Source organism: Emys orbicularis, chromosome 12 (genome assembly GCF_028017835.1).
Source record: "Emys orbicularis isolate rEmyOrb1 chromosome 12, rEmyOrb1.hap1, whole genome shotgun sequence".
NCBI classification, from domain to species: Eukaryota; Metazoa; Chordata; order Testudines; family Emydidae; genus Emys; species Emys orbicularis.
In genome coordinates this window covers 41559837-41581759 of record NC_088694.1, presented here as the reverse complement: position 1 = coordinate 41581759, position 21923 = coordinate 41559837, and positions in this window count along the sequence as shown.

Here is a 21923-nt window from a genome sequence, read left to right as displayed (position 1 = left end):
TATAGTTACCTCTTGGATAGACTCCAGGAGTTCAATCTATTTAGCTTAAGAAAGAGAAGGTTTAGCAATCACTTGATCACAGTCTATAGGTATCTACATGGGGAACAACATACATATACATACAACATGATGGGGGCTAATTTAGCTACAACGAGTCAGGAAAAAGATCTTGGCGTCATCGTGGATAGTTCTCTAAAGATGTCCACGCAGTGTGCAGAGGCGGTCAAAAAAGCAAACAGGATGTTAGGAATCATTAAAAAGGGGATAGAGAATAAGACTGAAAATATATTATTGCCTTTATATAAATCCATGGTTCGCCCACATCTCGAATACTGTGTACAGATGTGGTCTCCTCACCTCAAAAAAGATATTCTAGCACTAGAAAAGGTTCAGAAAAGAGCAACTAAAATGATTAAGGGTTTAGAGAGGGTCCCATATGAGGAAAGATTAAAGAGGCTAGGACTCTTCAGTTTGGAAAAGAGAAGACTAAGGGGGGACATGATAGAGGTATATAAAATCATGAGTGATGTTGAGAAAGTGGATAAGGAAAAGTTATTTACTTATTCCCATAATACAAGAACTAGGGGTCACCAAATGAAATTAATAGGCAGCAGGTTTAAAACAAATAAAAGGAAGTTCTTCTTCACGCAGCGCACAGTCAACTTGTGGAACTCCTTACCTGAGGAGGTTGTGAAGGCTAGGACTATAACAATGTTTAAAAGGGGACTGGATAAATTCATGGTGGCTAAGTCCATAAATGGCTATTAGCCAGGATGGGTAAGAATGGTGTCCCTAGCCTCTGTTCGTCAGAGGATGGAGATGGATGGCAGGAGAGAGATCACTTGATCATTGCCTGTTAGGTTCACTCCCTCTGGGGCACCTGGCATTGGCCACTGTCGGTAGACAGATACTGGGCTAGATGGACCTTTGGTCTGACCCAGTACGGCCTTTCTTATGTTCTTATGTTCTTATGTTCTAACAAATATTTAATAATGGGCTTTTTAATCTAGCAGAGAAAGGCCTAACATTATCCAATGGCTGTAAGTTAAAGCTAGGCAAATTCAGACTGAAAATCAGGTGTACATTGTTAACTATGAGAGTAATTAATCACTGGAAAAAATTACTATGGGTCATGGTGGATTCTCCATCACTGGCAATTTTTTCAATCAAGATTGCATGTTTTTTTCTAAAAGATCTTCTCTAGGAATTATTTGCGGGGGGCGGGGTGGTGGTGGAACGGATGTTGTCTCACCTGTGCTGCTATACACAAGGTCAGATTAGGTGATCAGAATGGTTCCTTCAAGCCTTGGAATCAATGAAAACATACACAATGGTCAGGTCCCCTTCCGTCCAGCAGTGGACAAAAGTGACACATACACACCGTAACGATGCTGCCCTTGGCGGGACACTTCTGAGAGTACCAATTCAGGACAAATTGCTTAGAGCAGGGCAGTTACAGCTGGGGATTTTCCACTTCTAAGGCACACCAAACCAGACAGACAGAGAGGACTTTGGTTTTACCTCACTGGCTAACCATAAGTCATACAAGCAATTTCCTTAGACACTTCAGTTTCCCAGTATCACCACAGTGCCACTTGTTATGGGGACGCATGGTTATGAAAACCAATACCCCAGTAAAAGAAAAAAGTTTCTCTGAATCCCAAAGGACCAAGCCCCAGACCCAGGTCAACATACAATTCAGATTTTACCCACAAATCACGCTGTTGCCAATCCTTTAAAATCTAAAATTTAAAGGTTTATTTATAAAAGGAAAAAGATATAGATGAGAGCTAAAATTGGTTAAATGGAATCAATTACATACAGTAATGGCAAAGTTCTTGGTTCAGGCTTGTAGCAGCGATGGAATAAACTGCAGGTTTAAATCAAGTATTTGGAGTACATCCACAGCTGGGATGGGTCATTCAGTCCTTTGTTCAGAGCTTCAGTTTGTAGCAAGGTTACTCCAGATGTAAGAAGCAGGACTGAAGACAAAATGGAGGGGTTTCCAGGGCCTTATATATTCTCTGCCCATGGAAGGACACCCCTCTGTTCTTACTGTGGAAAAATCACAGGAGCAAGATGGAGTTTGGAGTCACATGGGCAAGTCACATGTCCATGCATGACTCCGTTTGCAGGCCGATGCCATTGTTTACATGTTAGTTTGAACATTCCCAGGAAAGCTTAGATGTAGATTGGTGACTCCCAAAGTCCATTGTCAGTTAAGTGTTTCTTGATTGGGCACTTTCTGAGAATAGTCCTTTCTTAGGAAGCTGACCAAAAGCTTCACTGAGGCTACTTGGAATTAAATACATTTGAGATACAAGTATATAGCCCATATTCATAACTTCAACTACGAAAATGATACACACATACAGACAGCATAATCATAACAAGCAAATTATAACCTTGTAAATAGACACCTCACTCGACAACCTTTGTACAATATTTGGTGCCACTACAGGATCTTGGTTGCAACAATGATCTATATAGTCATAGTTTATGTCAATAACGTTACACACACTAACATAACTGACCTCGCTCAGTATAGCAGATGGCCAAAGCTCACTCTCTTGCTCTCTCTTTTTCTCTCTCGCATGCGCACACACCGTCATGGCTCATGTCCTCCAGCAGAGGTAGCCAGGACACACAAACTCATACAGAAACATTCGCATTCAGCACAAGACTTTGCCTTCAACAAAGGACAGCAGAATAAGTTTATTATCAAATGTTCAAGATTCAAGTGATAGTGAGTAAGAAGACTGGAAACAAATGTTTACATGTAAATCAAAATCATAACACATTTTCTTGACACTAAACTTAACTTAAAGGAGGAGGGGGTTTAAAATGACTTTATTCTGTCATGTGCAAATAGGGGATACTCTTAATCAACCTCATCTTTGAAACAGCACTTTTCATCGATAGACCTCAAAATGCCTGAACAAACTAATTAAATATCAGTATCCCCAGCTTTAGATACAGGGAATGTGAAGTAGAGAGAGGGTAAAACAATTCATTAGGCCAGTGGCAGAGCTGGGAGGGGATCCCCTGGACTCCAATAATTCTTTGTTAAAATATCGTTGCAAAAATGAAAAGATGACAATAGATTAAAAAGACTCAAACACAGCTGGGTGCCATATGCTAATGCGAAGTTTTCACCCGTTCTTGTAGCTTTTGGACGCATACAAATGAAAACACCTGTCTCACTAACTGTCAAGGCTGTATCCCTACTTTGAACTTTAGGGTACAAATGTAGGGGCCTGCATGAAGACTTCTAAGCTTAACTACCAGCTTAGTTCTGGTCTGCTGCCACCATCCCAAAGCTAATTCCCTTTCCTGGGTAGCCTTGAGAGACCTTCACCAGGGAATTGGTGAAGGTCTCTCAAGGCTACCCAGGAAAGGGAATTAGCTTTGGGATGGTGGCAGCGGACCAGAACTAAGCTGGTAGTTAAGCTTAGAAGTCTTCATGCAGGCCCCTACATTTGTACCCTAAAGTTCAAAGTAGGGATACAGCCTTGACATGGTGGCATAGCGGTGGGATACATTTTAAACCCAAAAGCCAGTAAGAGATTGTTTTTTCCTTCTAGCTGCTTGGAAAGCAGAGCTGAAGGTAGATGCATATCTTATCTCTCCTTGCCTGAAGGCAGAGGTGTTAAGTTTTTTTTAACAAGGGGCTTTGTTAAGAGAAGTGTTCAAATAAGCAAACAAACTTTGATCTGGTAAAGGTAATTTACAAGCTGAATTGTTTTTTTTTCTTTTTTACATCCTCGGAAGTAGCTAGTTAGAAAGTCTCTGTTAACTCAGCAGCACTCAGCAGGAGCCTGAGCTAAGTACATCCCAGTTTCAGTCAACTGCAGAGGGGTGTGACCCAGCACGAGAAAACCAGGAAAATAACTACCAAAAAGGATAAAAATCATCTCTGTAAAATCAGTATGGAAAATAACGTTACAGGGTAATCAAACTTAAAGAGCTCAGAGGAACCCCCTCTGTCTTAGGTTCAAAGTATAGCAAACAAAGATAAGCACTCTAGTAAAAGGTACATTTACAAGTTGAGAAAACAAAGTAAATCTAAGACGCCTTGCCTGGCTTTTACTTACAATTTTGAAATAAGAGAGACTTGTTTAGAAAGATGGGGAGAACCTGGATTGATGTCTGGTCCCTCTCAGTCCCAAGAGCGAACAACCCCTTAAACAAAAGACACACACAAAAACCTTCCCCCCCCCAAGATTTGAAAGTATCTTGTCCCCTTATTGGTCCTTGGGGTCAGGTGTCAGCCAGGTTACCCGAGCTTCTTAACTCTTTACAGGTAAAAGGATTTGGAGTCTCTGGCCAGGAGGGATTCCACAGCACTGTACACAGGAGAGCTGTTACCCTTCCCTTTATAGTTATGACACTAACCCACTGCGAAAAGACATTCTTATGCACTGGGATGTAGGCTCTGGCTTAGTAATTAGAGGAGGAGTCAGGTCTAGTGGACGGCACAGGCATCCAGGTTGGGGAACCCCAAAGTTCACTGTACTCAGAGACAGTTTAACTGCCCATGGCTTGTTTTCCCAACGTGCTACTTTTTCCCTGCTGACTTCACATCTCTTTGATAACTTCATATATACACAGGCATCCATTGTGTTAGCTTACAATGCTTAATTTACAACTGACAGAGAGAGAGGTCAATACACATCTTTTGCCTGACCAAAAACCTGTTTTCTTCACTTCTGCTGGTGACTCAGACAGTGGTACAGACTCAAAGAATGTGTTTTTGTCATATTTACATAACTCATTACATTCTATCTGTACGTACATTTCACAATAATATTAATGACCAGTGTCACCCCAGCTTTTATCTAAGGCCTCACATTATGTTCTTTGGTGAATCGGAATGTGCATACCAGAATAAGAACATCCCTGTAATCTTCTTGTCAATTGGAAAGGAGTTTTTGGGTCATAACCTTATTGAATTAAGTTAGACTTTATTGAATTACATTTAATATATTTGGAGTCCATTTTATTACAAGTGCAATTGTGTATGCGTTATTGTAGGACTGTATGTAACTTTTCTAGGAGATGTGACCAATGTGAAAACTGGGGAAATGTTGTAACTTCAAAGAACTATTTGGGACAATGCTTGTGAAGTGGGTTCCCTAGGAGGTACTTGGGAGGCCTTTTGTAGTTAGGTCCTGTGAAGAAAAACCCAGTGTCTACGGAATACGTGCACCTGGAAACTCCAAATCAAAGACCCCCAAACTCTATAAAGGATGGACTAAACTTTTCACGCTTGTGCTAGTTCTGAACTGAGGGTGTTGTGAACTTGTGACCAAGTAAGAGACCCCCTTTGTGGGGTCTGAAGGGCTAATCACCTGCTCGAGCCCATGCTGGAGTTGGGGTGATCCATGGTAAGCACAAGTGCAGATTCTTTTATTGCTTTCATGTTTTCTCTGTAATGCTTTTATCAATGAACAAATACATTAGCACAGAAAGAGCTGTGCAATAATTTTACTGTGACAAGTACATGGCTATTAGTCTCTGAAGAGAAAGCAGGCCGGCCTGGTTAGTCAGTCTGTCTTGCTGGGGAAAATCACAGTTTAGTCACACAACTATGCAGCCTGGGAAAAACCCTGGTCAGAAGGGAGATAGGCATGTTTCCACCCAAGAGAGGTGATGGCTGGGGAGCTGGAAGCGTGCTGTGGGTGCCCTTGCTAGACTATAGAGGGGAATACCAGTGCAGATGCTGTGAACTGTGCCAGTGGCCATTTTGAAAAATGGCAGAACTTTGAGACTTTGACCTAGATCAGCCCTGAGCAGCTTTAAAATAACAATAACAATAACAATAACAACAATAATAAATCCAGTCAACAGCAGGAAAATCATTATAATATCACAGGAACATGCAGATAGGGTGACCAAATTTGAGCTTCATCTTGCACCCTGGAGAACAGTCAGCTGTCTTTAGGCATATCCGTAAAGGACTTCCGTAAAGATCTGTTCTAGTGCCTGTCCTTTTCAACCTGTATACTTATGACCTATCAATAACTAAGGCCGATAAGTATGTATATGTGGATGACATCTGTCTTGCCGATGTGGGTAATGATCTACATGATAGCAAAGGGTCCCTCAGCCAGGACAGGAATGCTCTGGCCACTTACCTTCATCAGAGGAGATTTGTCTTAAGTGAGTCTGTGGCCACTGCTTTTCATCTGATCAATTGCCAGGACACTCAGCCCCTCACAGTCTGTGCTGAGGATGGCCCACTCCCTTTGCAGCCAGTTGTCACTTACTTAGGAGTCAAATTGGACTGTAATCTAACATACTAGTCCTATCTAGAATGCAAAGAAAAAGATCACCTCCTGAACTGCCTTGATCCAGAGGCCTGCAGGACCCTCTTGGGTAGCAAAGGCAAGTTTTTTTATGAACCTCAGTCCTGGTTCTGGTATTTGCTCCAGTGGAATCATGTGCAGCAGTTTGAGGCAAAAGTGGGTATACACACCTCTTTGATTCAGCACTAAACAGAGCTACCCACATTGCTGCTGATTGCCTTAGCCACACATTAACATCTAATTTATATGTGTTGGCTCATATAGCTCCTCCAAAACTTTGACGAGATGCCATCGTCCTTAAAACTGCACGGAGGCCTATGACGGATTAAAACAATCTGCTGCGCACAAGGCTGACAATGGTTCCAATGGGTGCAAATAAGCAATGCACACTCCCTCTGAGAAGAGCTACCCACCTCCAGAAGAAAATACCTACACCTCCCATCCCTGTTGATTTGCCAAAAATGACTTCATGACATCCTTTTGCAGTAGCTGTTCAGGCACTCTTGGCAGTGCTACTGGCCCAGTGCCAGTCTCAGATGAACAACAGTCTATCAGGGCCAACAGCTGTGTCTTCACAGTATGGCAGCAACTTTGGGATACAGAGACAGGCATGCTGATGGATTTCAGAACCCTACCTTAGATTCACATGTTTGCAACCTGGAACGCAGAGCAAGTGTGAAACATTGGGACAGCTATGGGGTGTAATACATGCCTATACAAGACAAAGCCCTTGTGACACAGGGCCAGAAAGGGTTACACAACTAGGAGTCTAATTGACCTAGATTCTGAATTTAGAGACGTTAGTAGATAATGATTGTGGGTTTTGTGGGTTTACATATATCTTGTTAGAAGTTGGCAATGTAACCAAACGGTTCCTGTCTGTCGCTGTATTCTGTTAATTCAGAGATTAAAAGGAGATGTTAACATTTAGATGAATTGTAAATGTAGTAAAATCATTGACTTTATTTCTCTTTGAATTATGTACACAGTGCTTCACTTATTATTCACGCACTGTCAAGAGGCTGCCAGAGGACTACAAAAGAAACTCTTGAATCTCACTTCCGTTTAATCTTCATCAGGGGAATATTATGTCACAGGACTAAGGTTGCCAGCTCCAGTCTGCATCATCCTGATATTGGACATTGGACTACAACCTATGAAACTAATTCTGAAAGAACTTTTTGCAACTCTGAAGCTCACCATTTCTGCTATAAATCTGACTTAATAACTTTATTCATATCTGTATGTGTAATGCTCTTTTAACCAATACTCTCTCTCTCTTTTCTTTTTTAAAAAATCTTAGTTTAGTTAATAAGAATTGGCTGTAAGAGTGCATTTGGGTAAGATCAGAAATATTCATTGACCTGGGGGGTAATGTGTCTGATCCTTTGGGATTGGTAGAATTTTTTATATGATGAACAAGATTTTCAGTAATCCTCATCATATTTGACTTGGCTGACAGGGTGGGAGCCCAAGGCTGGATTGTTTCAAGGAAACTGTGTTTTTGGTTTCTGAGTAACCAGTAAGGTATTATAGAGAAGCTGTTTTGTTGCTGGATTGGTGAATCTAAGTACTAGAATAACCACCTATCTTGGGGTTTGACTGCCCCATTCTTTGCAGTTTGCACTAATTGAACAATCTCAGCATGGCCCCTCATATCAGGACTGTCCCTATAAAATCGGGACATCTGGTCACCATACACACAGTTCAAAGAGGGAGCTGTCCAGGGCTGGATTAAGGCTATCTGGGGCCATAAACACACCGCAACATGGATCCCCTGCCCTCCTAATCCCATCCCAAGCTGTAGCCCCATTCCTCACTTTCTGACACAGTTGCCAACTTTCACACGGTAAATAAGCACCCCGACTTTCACAATAAGCCAAAAATCAAGCTAACCCCATTTCAAAACAAGGCCAAAACAAGCCAATCCCTAAGAACCTCAACACTCTAAGTGACTAGATCCCCCTGGTGTGCAGTCTGGGACTGTGGTGGTCCTGCTGTGCACCCCTGACTCTCTCCCCCGCCTTGCCCCTGCTTGCTGGGAGCCGATCAAAAAAAAGAAGCAACAAGCTACAGCAAGCAACAAGCTATAAACTAAAAAAGCAACAAGCTACAAGCCAAAAAACTAGCCAACAAGCAACTCACAAGCCAATTAAGCCAAAAACAAGCCCAATTTCTGTGTTTTATTGCATGTTTGGCATGCAGAGGCGGCTCCAGGCACCAATGCTCCAAGCGCGTGCCTGGGGCGGCAAGCTGCGGGGGGCGCCCTCTTGTTCGCTGTGAGGGTGGCAGTCAGGCTGCCTTCGGCGGCGCGCCTGCGGGAGGTCCCTGGTCCCGCGGATTCGGCGGCAATGCGGCAGCGGGTACGCCGAAGCCGTGGGACCTCCTGCAGGCAAGCCGCTGAAGGCAGCCTGCCTGTCATGCTTGGGGTGGCAAAAAAGCTAGAGCCGCCCCTGTTGGCATGTCTGCTTTCTGATAGGCAGGGATGGGGGTGTGAGACATATTTTTTCCCTCAGTGTCTCTTCTCTCCTCTAGAGAGTCAGGGGTGGCAGTAAGAGGGCCCCAGTATTTATCCCAGCAGCTGAGGTATTTCTGATCTGGGGAACTGGAGCAGGCCCAGTGCATTCTTCCTTCTTGCTGCATCCAAACTGGGGTGTGGTTGGCAGAGTCCCCCCTGAACAGGGCTTGGAGTCATCTGCCACACTGAGGTGCAAGGAGCTGTCCTATCCTCTCAGATCTAGTCTCTCAGGCTTTTTACACATTCAGGAAAGTATCAGTTATACAGTGGGCAGTTGCCTCTCTCTAAGCAATTGTTTCAGGCTCTCTGCAGACTCAGGCAGATGTCACTGCATTGCTCACTCTGGGTTCATGATTTAAACCTTTCTGTCATAAAATAAACCCTTACTTTTTTCTTTTTAATTGGGAGCCGAAATTCTGATGTAAATCTGTTGACTCCATGAGCTGGGGCTTAGCATGGGTCTTTACTGACTGTGATTTAAATCAGCCCAGACTGTATCTTTCATATTCAAGAGGAAGCCCAAAATATCATGAATCCAGTGGCCTTTACTGTTTTCAGGCGGGGTAGTATATTGGTTGGCTAGAAGCTATTTTGATTTCAACTTTGAGATGTGTGGACTCAATATGCTGCTGGCTGGCTCCACTTGTATTACATGAATTTAAATTTTAATTCAATGTTAGGGCCCCAAGGCTGGATGTAGAATTTTTTTGGGACACTTAAATTTAAGGTAATGAATAAGCTTCTCAGACAAACAAAACAAAACTCTATGTTACATTTGAGTGAAAGTTGACAGTATATATCAGGAAACAAAGAGTAAAAAAATCACAAATGTATTGTAATGATCTCAAAACCAACACCCTGAATTTAGAACCCATTCAGAATAAATTCTAACATTTTAAGTAATGGACATTCACACTTGAGACAGAATGACCTGCAATACAGCAGCAGCAAAACCCGTTAGGTACCTGACTCTAGGAGAGGGCTGACAATTGAGAATTTCAAGCAGACATTGCTCTTTTGCAAATTTGAAAATCTTCTCTTTAATCCCTACTTTAAGGGCAATATTTAACTCCATAATAAACACAGGTTATCATTTCAGAAAATTGATATTGGCAAACTGTTCTCTCTGAATATTCACTAGAACCTCAATAAAAAAGGACCAAAAAAACCAGATCAAATCCCAAAAACAGCCAACCAACCAACCAAACATTAACATTAATTGAGTAACTTTCATTTCCATAATACAGTCCTCAGAGCTGTTCTCACTTCTTTGTTTTTCAGGCTATAGATCAGGGGTTCTCCAGCTGGAGGTTGGGTTCCCTCAGGGGGTCACGAGGTTATTACATGTGTGTGTGGGGGGGTCGTGTAGGGTTACCATATTTCAACAATCAAAAAAGAGGACACGGGGGGGAGCCCCATCCTAGCCCCGCCCCCACCCTGCCCCCATCCACTCCCTCCCACTTCCCACCCCCTGACTGCCCCCCTCAGAATCCCCAACCCCCCCGCTCCTTGCCCCTGACTGCCCCCTCCTGGGACCCCTGCCCCTAACTGCCCCCCAGGACCCCACCCCCTACCTAAGCCTCCCTGCTCCTTGTCCCCTGACTGCCCTCTCCTGAGACCCCCCGACCCTAACTGCCCCCCTAGGACCTTACCCCCTACCTGTCCCCTGACTGCCCCAACCCTTATCCACACCCCCTCCCGCAGACAGACCCCTGGGACTCCCACGCCCATCCAACCACTCCCTGTCCCATGACTGCCCCCCCAGAAACCCCAACCCATCTACCCCCCCTGCTCCCTGTCCCCTGACTGCCCCCTCCAGAACCCCCCTGCCCCTTCTCCAACCCCCTGGCTCCCTTACCGTGCCACTCCGCAGCACACTCCAGGGGGCATCTGGACACAGCCACAACTGGCTCAGATGGCCTGGGGGTGGGGAGACTTCAAAAGACATTAATGGGGGGACCCCCCAAGGCCTCTAACCATCATCTGTCTGGGGCTTTGTTTTTTTAAATCTCCTCCAAAATCTACCCCCCAGCGCCCAGCATCAGGCTGGGCATGGCTACTGCTGCCAGGCATCCTTTCCATCAGTCAAGTACCCTGCAGTCACCCTCTCCCTGCCCCCGCTCCGTTCCAGCGAGGGCACGACCAGCTCCCCTGGAGGAAATGGACATCTTGGCTCCAGACAGGAGCTAAACTCTCTGTTTTCCCTGCTGCGGGGTGGTTCTCTCCCCCCTGCAAAAGCAGGTTAGAACAGCCGTGTCCCGGATCTCCCCAGGGAGCGGCACGCTGGGCAGCAGGGGAGGGGGAGGAGGAGGAGGAGAAGGAGGGAGGAGCTCTAGAGCTGCTGGAGGCCACCTGGCCAGTGGTCTGAAGCTGCAGGGGAGAGGAGGGGGGATGCAGAGGAGAGGCTCTGGCTGCTGGAGCACCATGCGAGTGGCTCAATCCAGCCAGCCACCCTATCACCCGCACCGTGCTCTGCGTGGGGGGGTGGGAGAATGCTGGACATTTTAAGATATTTACAAATTCCCCCCCGGATGCTATTTTTAACATAAAAATCCAGACATGTCCGGGAGAATCCAGACGAATGGTAACCCTAGGGTCGTGAGCTGTCAGTCTCCACTCCAAACCCTGCTTTGCCTCCTGCATTTATAATGGTGTTAAATATATTTAAAAGTGTTTTTAATTTATAAGGTGGGAGCTGCAGGTAGAGAAGGCTTTACATCTGTCCTCAATGGGGCATATCCTCAGTATAGTGGAGATGATGTGACTGTAGGGGACCAGAGTGAGAAAGAAAGAGCTCATTCCAAATATTACAAGGGTTGTAAGAAGTATCTCTTTATTCATGAAGGTCTCAGTGCAGGACAAGACCAAAAGAGAAGGGAGCTCACAGCTGAAATGGCTGATTTCATTGGGCCTGCAGAAGTTTAATTTTAGTACAGGAATAGTGTTTTACAGTGCATTCATTATCCATGCACTGACCACTAGCTGACTGCAGAATTGTTTGTTCATAGTCCCCATGTAGTGCAATGGATTACATATGGCAGAATATCAACCATAAGCCATTACTGAAAGGATGAAAACTTTAGTAAAACTAGACACGATAAAAAAGAACATCTGGGCAATGTAGTCATTGAAATAATTTGTTTCCCCCTTTGCCAGGAAGTTCTCTAGCATCTTAGGTACAATGACTGAGGAATAGCAGATGTCAACAAAGGATAAATGGAACAAAAAGAAGTACATGGGGCTGTGGAGGTGAGGATCAAACATTCAAACATTATCAACAGCATGATCATTATATTCCTCACCAGGGTAAATAGGTAAATCACTAAAAACACCAAGAGCAGTAAAATCTGGAGGTGCAGGTGATTGGAAAGTCCAAAGAGAAGTAGGTCACAGTGGTTTGATTCTCCATTGACATGTATTCAGCAAAATTGGGACCTGCAGAACATGAAAAATGGGTGAAATTAAAGCAAGCAATGGAACACAATAAAAATGCAATCATTGGATAAGCTGAGATAGCTAGCTAGCTAGATTTGGTAGGTGGATAGATGGAGCTGGTAGGTGGACGGGGATGGATAAATACCTAATATGAGCTCTAGCATAATTAAAAAATGGGTCCTACTCTTCAAAATATGTATTCTAAGTGAATGGAACAGTGTGGGCTTGTATTTTCAACAGCCCTTATTATGCATGGTTCAACAACTTAGCACAGTTTTAGCCAAGAACTGTCCATAGTGGGTATAACTTCTGAAGATTCTGGTGTTTTCCTTGACATCTTGATTCCGAACCTCTGAAATGCTGGTCTTTTCAGTTCCCTGTGGTAGATTCCAGGAAGGAAATGTGATATCAAAAGGTGATTATGACAATGTTGGGTAAAATTATTCATGGAACAAGCAGTGTCAGGACAGTTCCACATATTTTTTTTCTGGCTTTTACTGAAAATAAGAGCTGGGATTCTCAATGGAGCCTAATGAGTTAGTGGCCAGATACTTTAAGGTATTTAAATGCCTAACTCCTGGCTTCTAGGTGCCTAAATCTGCCTTCTAGGTGCCTAAATCCAACTGAATTTCAACTGGTTAGATTCCTTTGAAATTTCCATCCTAAACTTTAATTCAGACATCTGAGGACAGGATTTTCAAAAACGCCTAAGGCCTTGTCTACGTTGAAAAATGAGATTACACCGGCTACATCACTCAGGCATATGAAAAATTTACACCCCTGAGTGCCATAGTTAGATTTTTTCCATTGACCTAGCTACCACCTCTCAGGGAGGTGGATTAACTACAGCAATGGAAAAACTCTTTCCATTTCTGTAGGAAGCTTCTACACTATGGCACTAAAGTGGCACAGCAGCAATGGTCATGGTGCCCAGGGTGACACAGGCTTTTAGTAGAAACCTTACATGGCAGACCAGGATGTAAACAGCAGGCCCAGGGGATCCTTGAAACCCCTGTGCTCTCTGCCAGTTGTCACCAAGAGATCCCTGGGTCACCCAGACCTGCTTCCCTCCCTCTCTACCCTACCTACAGTCCTGCTTCTCCCAAAGTTCCCCAGGAGGAAGTTGCCTCCCCTACAGCCCCACCCCACTGCTCACCCCTCCTTGCTGGCTCTTGGCTTCCCACTGGTCCCTGGAAGAGTTGCTGTGGGTTCTGACAGGAGGGCCTGGCAGGCAGAGCGGGACCAGGCTGTTGGCCATGCTCCCAGGCACATGAAGTAGTCACTGCTGGGTGCCTGCACTTGTGCACAGATGAAAGAGAATATTGGCAAATGGGCCAAATTTGACTGGTTTGTGACCTGGCACCTGGAGTCATAATGCCACTGAAATTTGCCCTGGCCACTTCTCCGGCTGGCATTAGAGAGGGACAAATTTGAGTAGTGCAGCAAGTGCAACCCCATGTACCAAGTGCCAGAGCATGGCTCTGTCCTGGATTTCAGGTGCCAGAGCAACACTCCAGACCACTCCAGCAGCATTACATCCTGGATGCTTTTGAAAATCCCACTGGGTGCTTGTATGTCTTCAAAACTCCAGCCCTCAGGCACTTTGAGGATCCGTCCCAGGGTTTGTGACCAGCAAATGTAATTACAACAGCATCAGAGAATTATAACGTGTCTCAGCTGCACAATTTATCTTCAACGGTCCTGATAAAACAGCTCCCAATAAAACCATTTCTAGAGCACTGGGGAACTTGTGTTTCCACCAGCCAATTGAACTCATGCTTAAGGAATGCTACAACTTGCTCTGAGCATTTCACTTCAGCCAATTAGCATTCAAGCCAATAGTCTGCGAAAGTAAAGAGGAAAGAAGCCTTTTGTTTTACTTAATGGGGAATTATATTTCTAAAGCTTGCAGCCTAGATTATATGCTCTAACAGCAGTCTGCCAGTCAGGACTCCTGGGTTCTATTCCTACCTCTGGGAGAGTAGTGTTTTTATGAGTTAAACCAGGGGGCTGGGAACTGGGACTCCTGAATGAAGTTCAGTGTCATATTTTAAAACAAATTGTTTATTCACCAAAAAATGCAATTTCAATCAATCCAAGATTATTAGTGTATTTGACCCCATTTCTGCTGGGAAAGGTCTTTTCCCAGGTCAACCAGCTGTCTTCCTTTAAAAAGTTTATCCCAGTGGTTAGGATATTGCTTAGAGTGTGGAAGACTGAGGTTTGAATTCCCACTTTCGAGCTGGGACTTCAATTCAGCCCTGCCCCATCTCAGGTGTCATAAATAGACAGTAAAGGGTTAAGACGTTCACCTAGCTTAGCTGACACCTGACCAGAGGAACCAATGGGGACAAGATTTTTCAAGAGGAAGGAGGGAAGGTTTCCTTTGTTCAGTTAGTTCATTAAGTTGTGTGCTGGAGAGAAAAGATCCAGGAATCAGCCTCCTATCAGGTTAGTGAGTATTAGAGAAGGAATAAATTAGCTTATGTTTATTTCCTTTTGTGACTTTGTCTTTTTGCATTAGAGGGATAATCAAATTGAGTTTTCTTTTGTGTAACTAAGGTTTTGCCCAGGGGAACATCCTCTGTGTTTTGAATCTGTTGTCTGTGAGAGTAGCTTGTATGCTAATCTCTCAGAGGTATTTCTTTTACCCCTTTTCCTTAATTAAAAGTCTTCTTTTTAAGAACCTGATTGATTTTTTCCTTGTTTTAAGATCCAAGGGGTTTGGATCGGTGTTCAAAAGGAAATTGGTGGAGAAGTCTCTCAAGGTTACCCAGGGAAGGGTTACAGTACTTGGGAGGGAGAGATTTTGGGGGGGAAGACAGAGTTTCCCAAATGACTCATAAACAGCTGTTTTAAACAATTTGGGTGGTGGCAGCAATGAGATCTAAGCTGGTAATTAAGCTTAGGGGTTCTCATGCAGGTCCCCACATCTGTACCCTAAAGTTCAGAGTGGGGGTGAAACCTATGACATCAGGCAACAGGTGATTTTTTCCCTGACTTTTCAGTTTGCTGGCCAGACTGAAAAATGAATTTCTCGTCTGGCTCTATGCCTGAAATCTGTTCTTGGCTGTAGGAGAGAAGTGAGGTCTAGTGGTTAGAGCAAAGAACTGCCAGGAATCTCAAATATTATTTGTTTTGAAATATTCATTTCCTGGTACATTGTACTCATTTGAATAGTGAATGTCAAAGCATTTTGCAAAGATGGGTAGGCAGGTGTAGCTTCATTTTACAGAGAGTATAGCTTGGCACAGAGATTTGGTGATTTTTTTTCCTGAGAGGCAGTGTGATTCAGGGAAAGAAACTTAAGGGTTGCTATATTAGAACCCTGGGTGAAAGCCTGGCCTTATTTAAGAATATGGAGACTGACTACACTGACTTCAGCGAGGCCAGGGTTTCAGCCCTGGGTTCTAGTTACCCCATTTGTAAAATGAGGATAGTAACTGTTGTGTCTTGCTTAGAGTAGTGTCTAATCAGACTCAAACATATAATCATCATAACTGAAGACTGGGCCAGCTCCAGGGTTTTTGCCGCCCCAAGCAGCAAAAAAAAAAAAAAAAACGCCCGCGATCGCGATCAGCTCTACCGCCACCGCTTCAGTCTTCGGCAGCAATTCAGTGGCGGGTCCTTCACTCCGAGAGGGATCGAGGGACCTGCTGCTGAATTGCCGCCAAAGAGCCAGATGTGCCACCCCTCTCCGTTGGCCGCCCCAAGCACCTGCTTGCTGGGCTGGTGCCTGGAGCCGGCCCTGACTGAAGAATAAACTGGATACATGTTGGTATTAACAGTTTCCATAGACAAAATTATAAAGAGTTTCAGCAAACAAAATATATTTTTAAAAGGGGGATAAATTTAAAGGAAACAAACAAACAAACAGCATCAAAAAAGCCCCGGACCATCTCCAGCATCATTAGCTCTCAGGATTGGTGCTTGTTTTCTATACAAACAACAGATTACCTGAAACAAAATATAAACACACTCACTTGATAGTTCCATGCAGATCACAGGAATACGAGATACCAGTTCTTGCACTACAGCATTCTAAGGAAGGATAGATAGATAGATAGATAGATAGATAGATAGATAGATAGATAGATAGATTTGTGAGTGAGGAAATTTCAGAGTGGAAAATGAAAGAAACACAATTTCCATCTGGGTTTGGAGGGTTCCATCCTAGGGGCCCAGCATGACATTTATGGAAAGCACTCGTCTAGTTGTCCTTGAGCAAAAACAAAGAGCAGCATTTTATCTCATTCAGAGCTTTGCAGTTTATTCCAGGAGGATGCTACCAAATATTCATGTTCCCTTTGGAACTTAGTCCCTGAAGTATTTCTTTCCATCCCAGCAGTCGGACATTGCATAAATTACACTAAGCTCTATGCAAACAGAATGTTGGGCATCATTAAGAAAAGGATAGATAACAAGACAGAAAATATCATATTGCCTCTATATAAATGCATGGTATGGCCACATCTTGAATACTGCATGCAGATGTGGTTGCCCCATCTCAAAAATGATATATTGAAATTGGAAAAGGTTCAGAAAAGGGCAACAAAAATGATTAAGGGTATGGAACAGCTTCCATATAAGGAGAAAATGATAAGACTGGGACTTTTCAGCTAGGAAAAGAGACAACTAATGGGGGGATATGATAGAAGTCTATAAAACCATGACTGGTGTGGAGAAAGTAAATAAGGAAGCGTTATTTACTTCTCATAACAGAAGAATTAGGGGTCACCAAATGAAATTAATAAGCAACAGGTTTAAAACAAACAAAATGAAGTATTTCTTCACACAACACATAGTCAACCTGTGGAACTCTTTGCCAGAGGATGTTGTGAAGGCCTAGACTATAACAGGGTTCAAAAAAGAAATAGATAAATTCATGAGGGATAGGTCCATCAATGGCTATTAGCTACAATGGGCAGGGGTGGTGTCCCTAGCCTCTATTTGCCAGACGCTGGGAATGGGTGACAGGGATGGATCACTTGATGATTACCTGTTCTGTTCATTCCCTCTGGGGCACCTGGCATTGGCCACTGTGGGACGGCAGGATACTGTGCTAGATGGACCTTTGGTCTGACCCAGTATCGCCATTCTTATGTAGTTATTTTCTTATGCTTAGCCTGACTCTATTTTAGATTCGGATGTAGGTAGCTTTTTTTGTTTCAGTAATTTTATTATTCAGGATCAGCAGATCAGATTGCTGGGTGGGGGCTTGCAGTCAGCGGGATGGGTGGCCCCTGGTGGGGGCTCAAATTCTCATCTGGTAGAATTGGGAATAAAACCTAGAAGTTTTTACTCTAAGGCTGCGTCTACACTTAAAACACTACCGTGGCACCACCGTGCCCCTGAAGCACTCCAGTGTACATGATCCCTACAGTGACGGGAGGATTTCTCCCATCAGTGTAGGTAATCAATCTCTCTGAGAGGCGGTGGTGGACCAATGAAGGAATCCTTCCATGGACATACCACTGTCTACACCAGGGCAGGCTTGGGGGCATGGGGTAGGTAAGCTTAACTATGTCTCTCCAGGGTGTGGATTTTGTTCATAGGAGCAATAACTCATTCTCATCATTCTCATCATCTCCACTAGGAACCAGAATTTGCAAGATTCTGTAACTTCCAATAGACCTTGCTTCAATAGACCAATCACTCTATCCATTCACAAAGTTTGACAGAATCTCTTCCAAATTATGGAAGATTATTTCTGAGGGTTTCTGGTGACTAGTCCACCTTGTTTCTATGAGTCTTTGCAGGTGTTGGCCTTTATACAGCACACTCACTTCATGCCTGTGAAATAAATAATTGTATAGAGAGTTAGAACTTTGAGAATATCTGGCACTGATGAGTTCTTCTCACACACGAATAACCACCAGATGTAACTGGCGATTTAAGCAGTGAGTATCAGGGTTTCCTTGTTTAATTTATGTTGTAAAAATATTTTTATGCCTCCTTTGCACTTGGACATCACTTTAGCACCTTCAAAACAAGAACATAAAGTATTTTGAGGGGTGTGACCAAATGCACCCCTGTATTCACACCCTACACACCACTTCCATTTCTTTAGGATAATTGCAAGAAAAAAAATTATAGTTAATGACCTATGGGGACATTTAACACCTAGACTTGTATAAAACGTGAAGCTGATCGTTCATATGCTGGAGGAAAGTTTCAAGCAATGTTTTCTTTGTTCTCACTGATTGAAATTATTATTAGTAGTAGTATTTATGCCATGAACCAACTGGACTTGCATCCATGTGATTGGGCACAGACTTTGGACCTAAATCACCACCAACTGTTGGCCCCCATGATGCAAACTGTGTAATTAATGGGAATTTTAAAATTGACTTCAAGGAGAACAAGATCATTTGAGAACCTCCTGTCTACTCATTGTATGTATATTGGAAAGTTTTTTGGTATAACCAGTAGATAGATAGATAGATAGATAGATAGATAGATAGATAGATAGATAGATAGATAGATAGATAGATAGATAGATAGATAGATGGGGTGTATGGGATGGCCAGGGAGGGGTAGTACATCTGATGGGGGGACTTGTCGTACCCTTTGGGGGTAGTCCATCCACTTTGGTCCCCACCTGTCACTCAGCTCTCACCTGTGGCTCCAAGTAGCTGCAGCATGCGCAGCGGCCACACCCTGGGCAACGGCTTCGACAGGCCGGCCAAACTAGGTGAGTGTAACTGATGGGACTCAAACCCTCAGTGAATTTGGGATATGCCTACCCTGCATGCGACGTCAGCTCCGGCGGAGTGGGTGAAAGAGATCACTAAGATCCAACAGCCAAGAAGGCGGGTCTGCAACGCTTTGTGGAAAGCGAAGGACTTGGCGAGGCATGAAAGACGTCAAGGCCATCCACTGCAACCAAAGAAGTTACCAGTTGTGACAATTTTTCATACCATTGGTGTCTGGCTTCTAAGGTCGAGAGAGTGGGATTGCTCCCGTGCAACGGCTCTACCACTTAAAAAGCTTTCACGCACAGGTCCTGTGCAAATCACCAAACATCATCATCATACTACCCAAGTCCTGCAGCGATGGAGGAGGGGCAAAGCGACAGGTGGAGGTTACCACTGGGAGTCGTAGTCCCAATCCTGCACACAGGTGGCCTGTGGATAGGTGGTCGTCCAGCTCTGTACTTGGAGCAGCAGAGTTGCCTGGCAGCATCCCAGGCATCTGAGCAGTCCTCTTCAGGACAGCACTGCTCACCCTAGTAAGGGAGGGACCTAGAAAAGGTGGCCTAAAAATTGCCTGCCCTACAACAGCTGGCCAGCAAGCCGCGGCTGGCAGTTTAACCCAATCTGCGGCCAAAACCAAAAGAAAAAATTGAGAAAACTTACCATTGGTGTATGGAATGTTCGTACCCTCATGGATCGAGAAGCTGTTGCAAGACCTGAGAGAAGGACAGCCCTCATTGCTCGAGAACTAGTCCGCTACAACATCGATATAGCGGCATTAAGTGAAACAAGTTTGCCTGGGGAAGGTTTCTTGAGTGAACCAGGAGGTGGTTACACCTTCTTCTGGAAGGGTAAGACTGAGACAGAGGACAGAATACACGGAGTGGTCTGGCAATAAAAACCTTATTGATGCATCAACTCCCAGATCTTCCAGTGGGTATCAATGAAAGATTGCTGAAGCTACGCTTCCCACTAAATGCCAAACGTCATGTCACCATCATCAGTGCATATGCACCCACTTTAACATGCTCTGACAACTCAAAGGAACAATTCTATGAAGATCTCGACAGACTGATCAAGGCCACACCTGTAACAGATAAACTACTCCTACTTGGAGATTTCAATGCCCGAGTCAGGGCTGACAGCGAGAACTGGAAAGGAGTAATAGGGCCACATGGTGTAGGCAAAATGAACAGTAATGGATTACTTCTTTTGAGTCTTTGTTCTGAAAATGACCTGACCATTACCAACACTCTGTTCCGACAAGCGGACAAATACAAAATGACATGGATGCACCCTAGGTCCAAACAGTGGCGTCTGATAGATTATGCCATTGTTAGAAAGTGAGACATCCGAGACGTACTGATTACCAGAGTAATGCGAGGCGCAGAGTGCTGGACAGATCACAGATTAGTCAGGACATCTCTTCAACTCTATATCGTTCCTTCTCAGCACAAACGCCCTAAGCAGGTGCGACCTGCTTTCAATATAGCCAAACTGAAGGATGCTCAATGTTTCAACAAATTCCAGAAGAGTCTTGATGACAAATTGACATCCCACGGACAACTGATCGGTACTGTAACCGAAAAGTGGGACCAGTTCAAGCAGATAGTGACTGACACAGCAATAACATCTCTTGGACCAAAGAAAAGAATAAATCAGGATTGGTTTGATGAGAACCAAGAAGAAATATGCTCAGCACTGGAAGTAAAGAGAAAAGCCTTTATCGAATGGCAGAATGACCCCTCCTCAGTCTCTAAATGGGACCATTTCAAGTACCTTCAGAGCAAAACACAGAAATACCTCCGTCAGATACAAGACAACTGGTGGGAGAGCAAAACCAAAGAAATTGAGCACTATGCTGAGACCCACAACTTAAAGATATTCTTCAGTGCTATTAAGACTGTCTATGGACCCTTTAAACCAAGGACCAACCCATTGCTCTCATAAGACAATACAACGCTGATTAAAGATAAAGAAGGCATCAACGAAAGATGGCGAGAACACTTTAGCAACCTTCTCAATAGACCATCAACCGTGAATAATAATGTCCTTAATGAAATTCCACAACAACCTGCTCTGACAGATCTTGACTTTCCGCCCACTATAGATGAGATTAAGAAAGCTGTTAACCAGATGAGTTCAGGGAAAGCTCCTGGAAAAGATGGGATATCAGCAGAGATATATAAAGCAGCAGGTCCAGCAGCACTAGCAGCGTTCCACAGCGTGATCATCAACATCTGGGAGGATGAAAACATACAACAGGACCTTCGCGATGCTACTATTGTCTCTCTTTTCAAGAACAAAGGCAGCAAAGCAGAATGTGGAAACTATAGAGGCATATCCCTCCTCTCTGTTGGAGGGAAGATCATTGCCCGCATCATCTTGAACCGCCTAATAGCCAGTATTTCCGAGGCAAATCTACCTGAAAGTCAATGTGGTTTTCGACCTGGCCGGAGCACAGTCGACATGTTGTTTGCTGTCAGACAAATACAAGAGAAGTGCATTGAACAGAACATGCACCTGTATGCTGTCTTCATAGATCTGACAAAGGCGTTTGATACCGTCAACAGGGAAGCCCTTTGGACCATTCTAACACGACTTGGCTGCCCAAGAAAATTTGTCCAGATTATACGCCTTTTTCATGACAGCATGACAGGTGAAGTATTGTCTGATGGAGCCATATCAGCCCCCATTTAACATCACCATCTCATGGTCGAAGAATCCAAAGCCTTCTCTCCGACACCACCTGCGTAGCCATTCGTTGACTTCCACGATTCGACGGTCTCTACCCAGGCCTTTTCCTTGCACAGGGAGGATGGACAAGAAAACCACTTGTGCCTCAAACTCCTTTATCCTTCTTCCCAGAGCCACGTAGTCTGCAGTGATCCACTCAAGGTCATTCTTGGCAGTATCATTGGTTCCCACGTGGAGAAGCAGGAAGGGGTAGCGATCCGAGGGATTGAT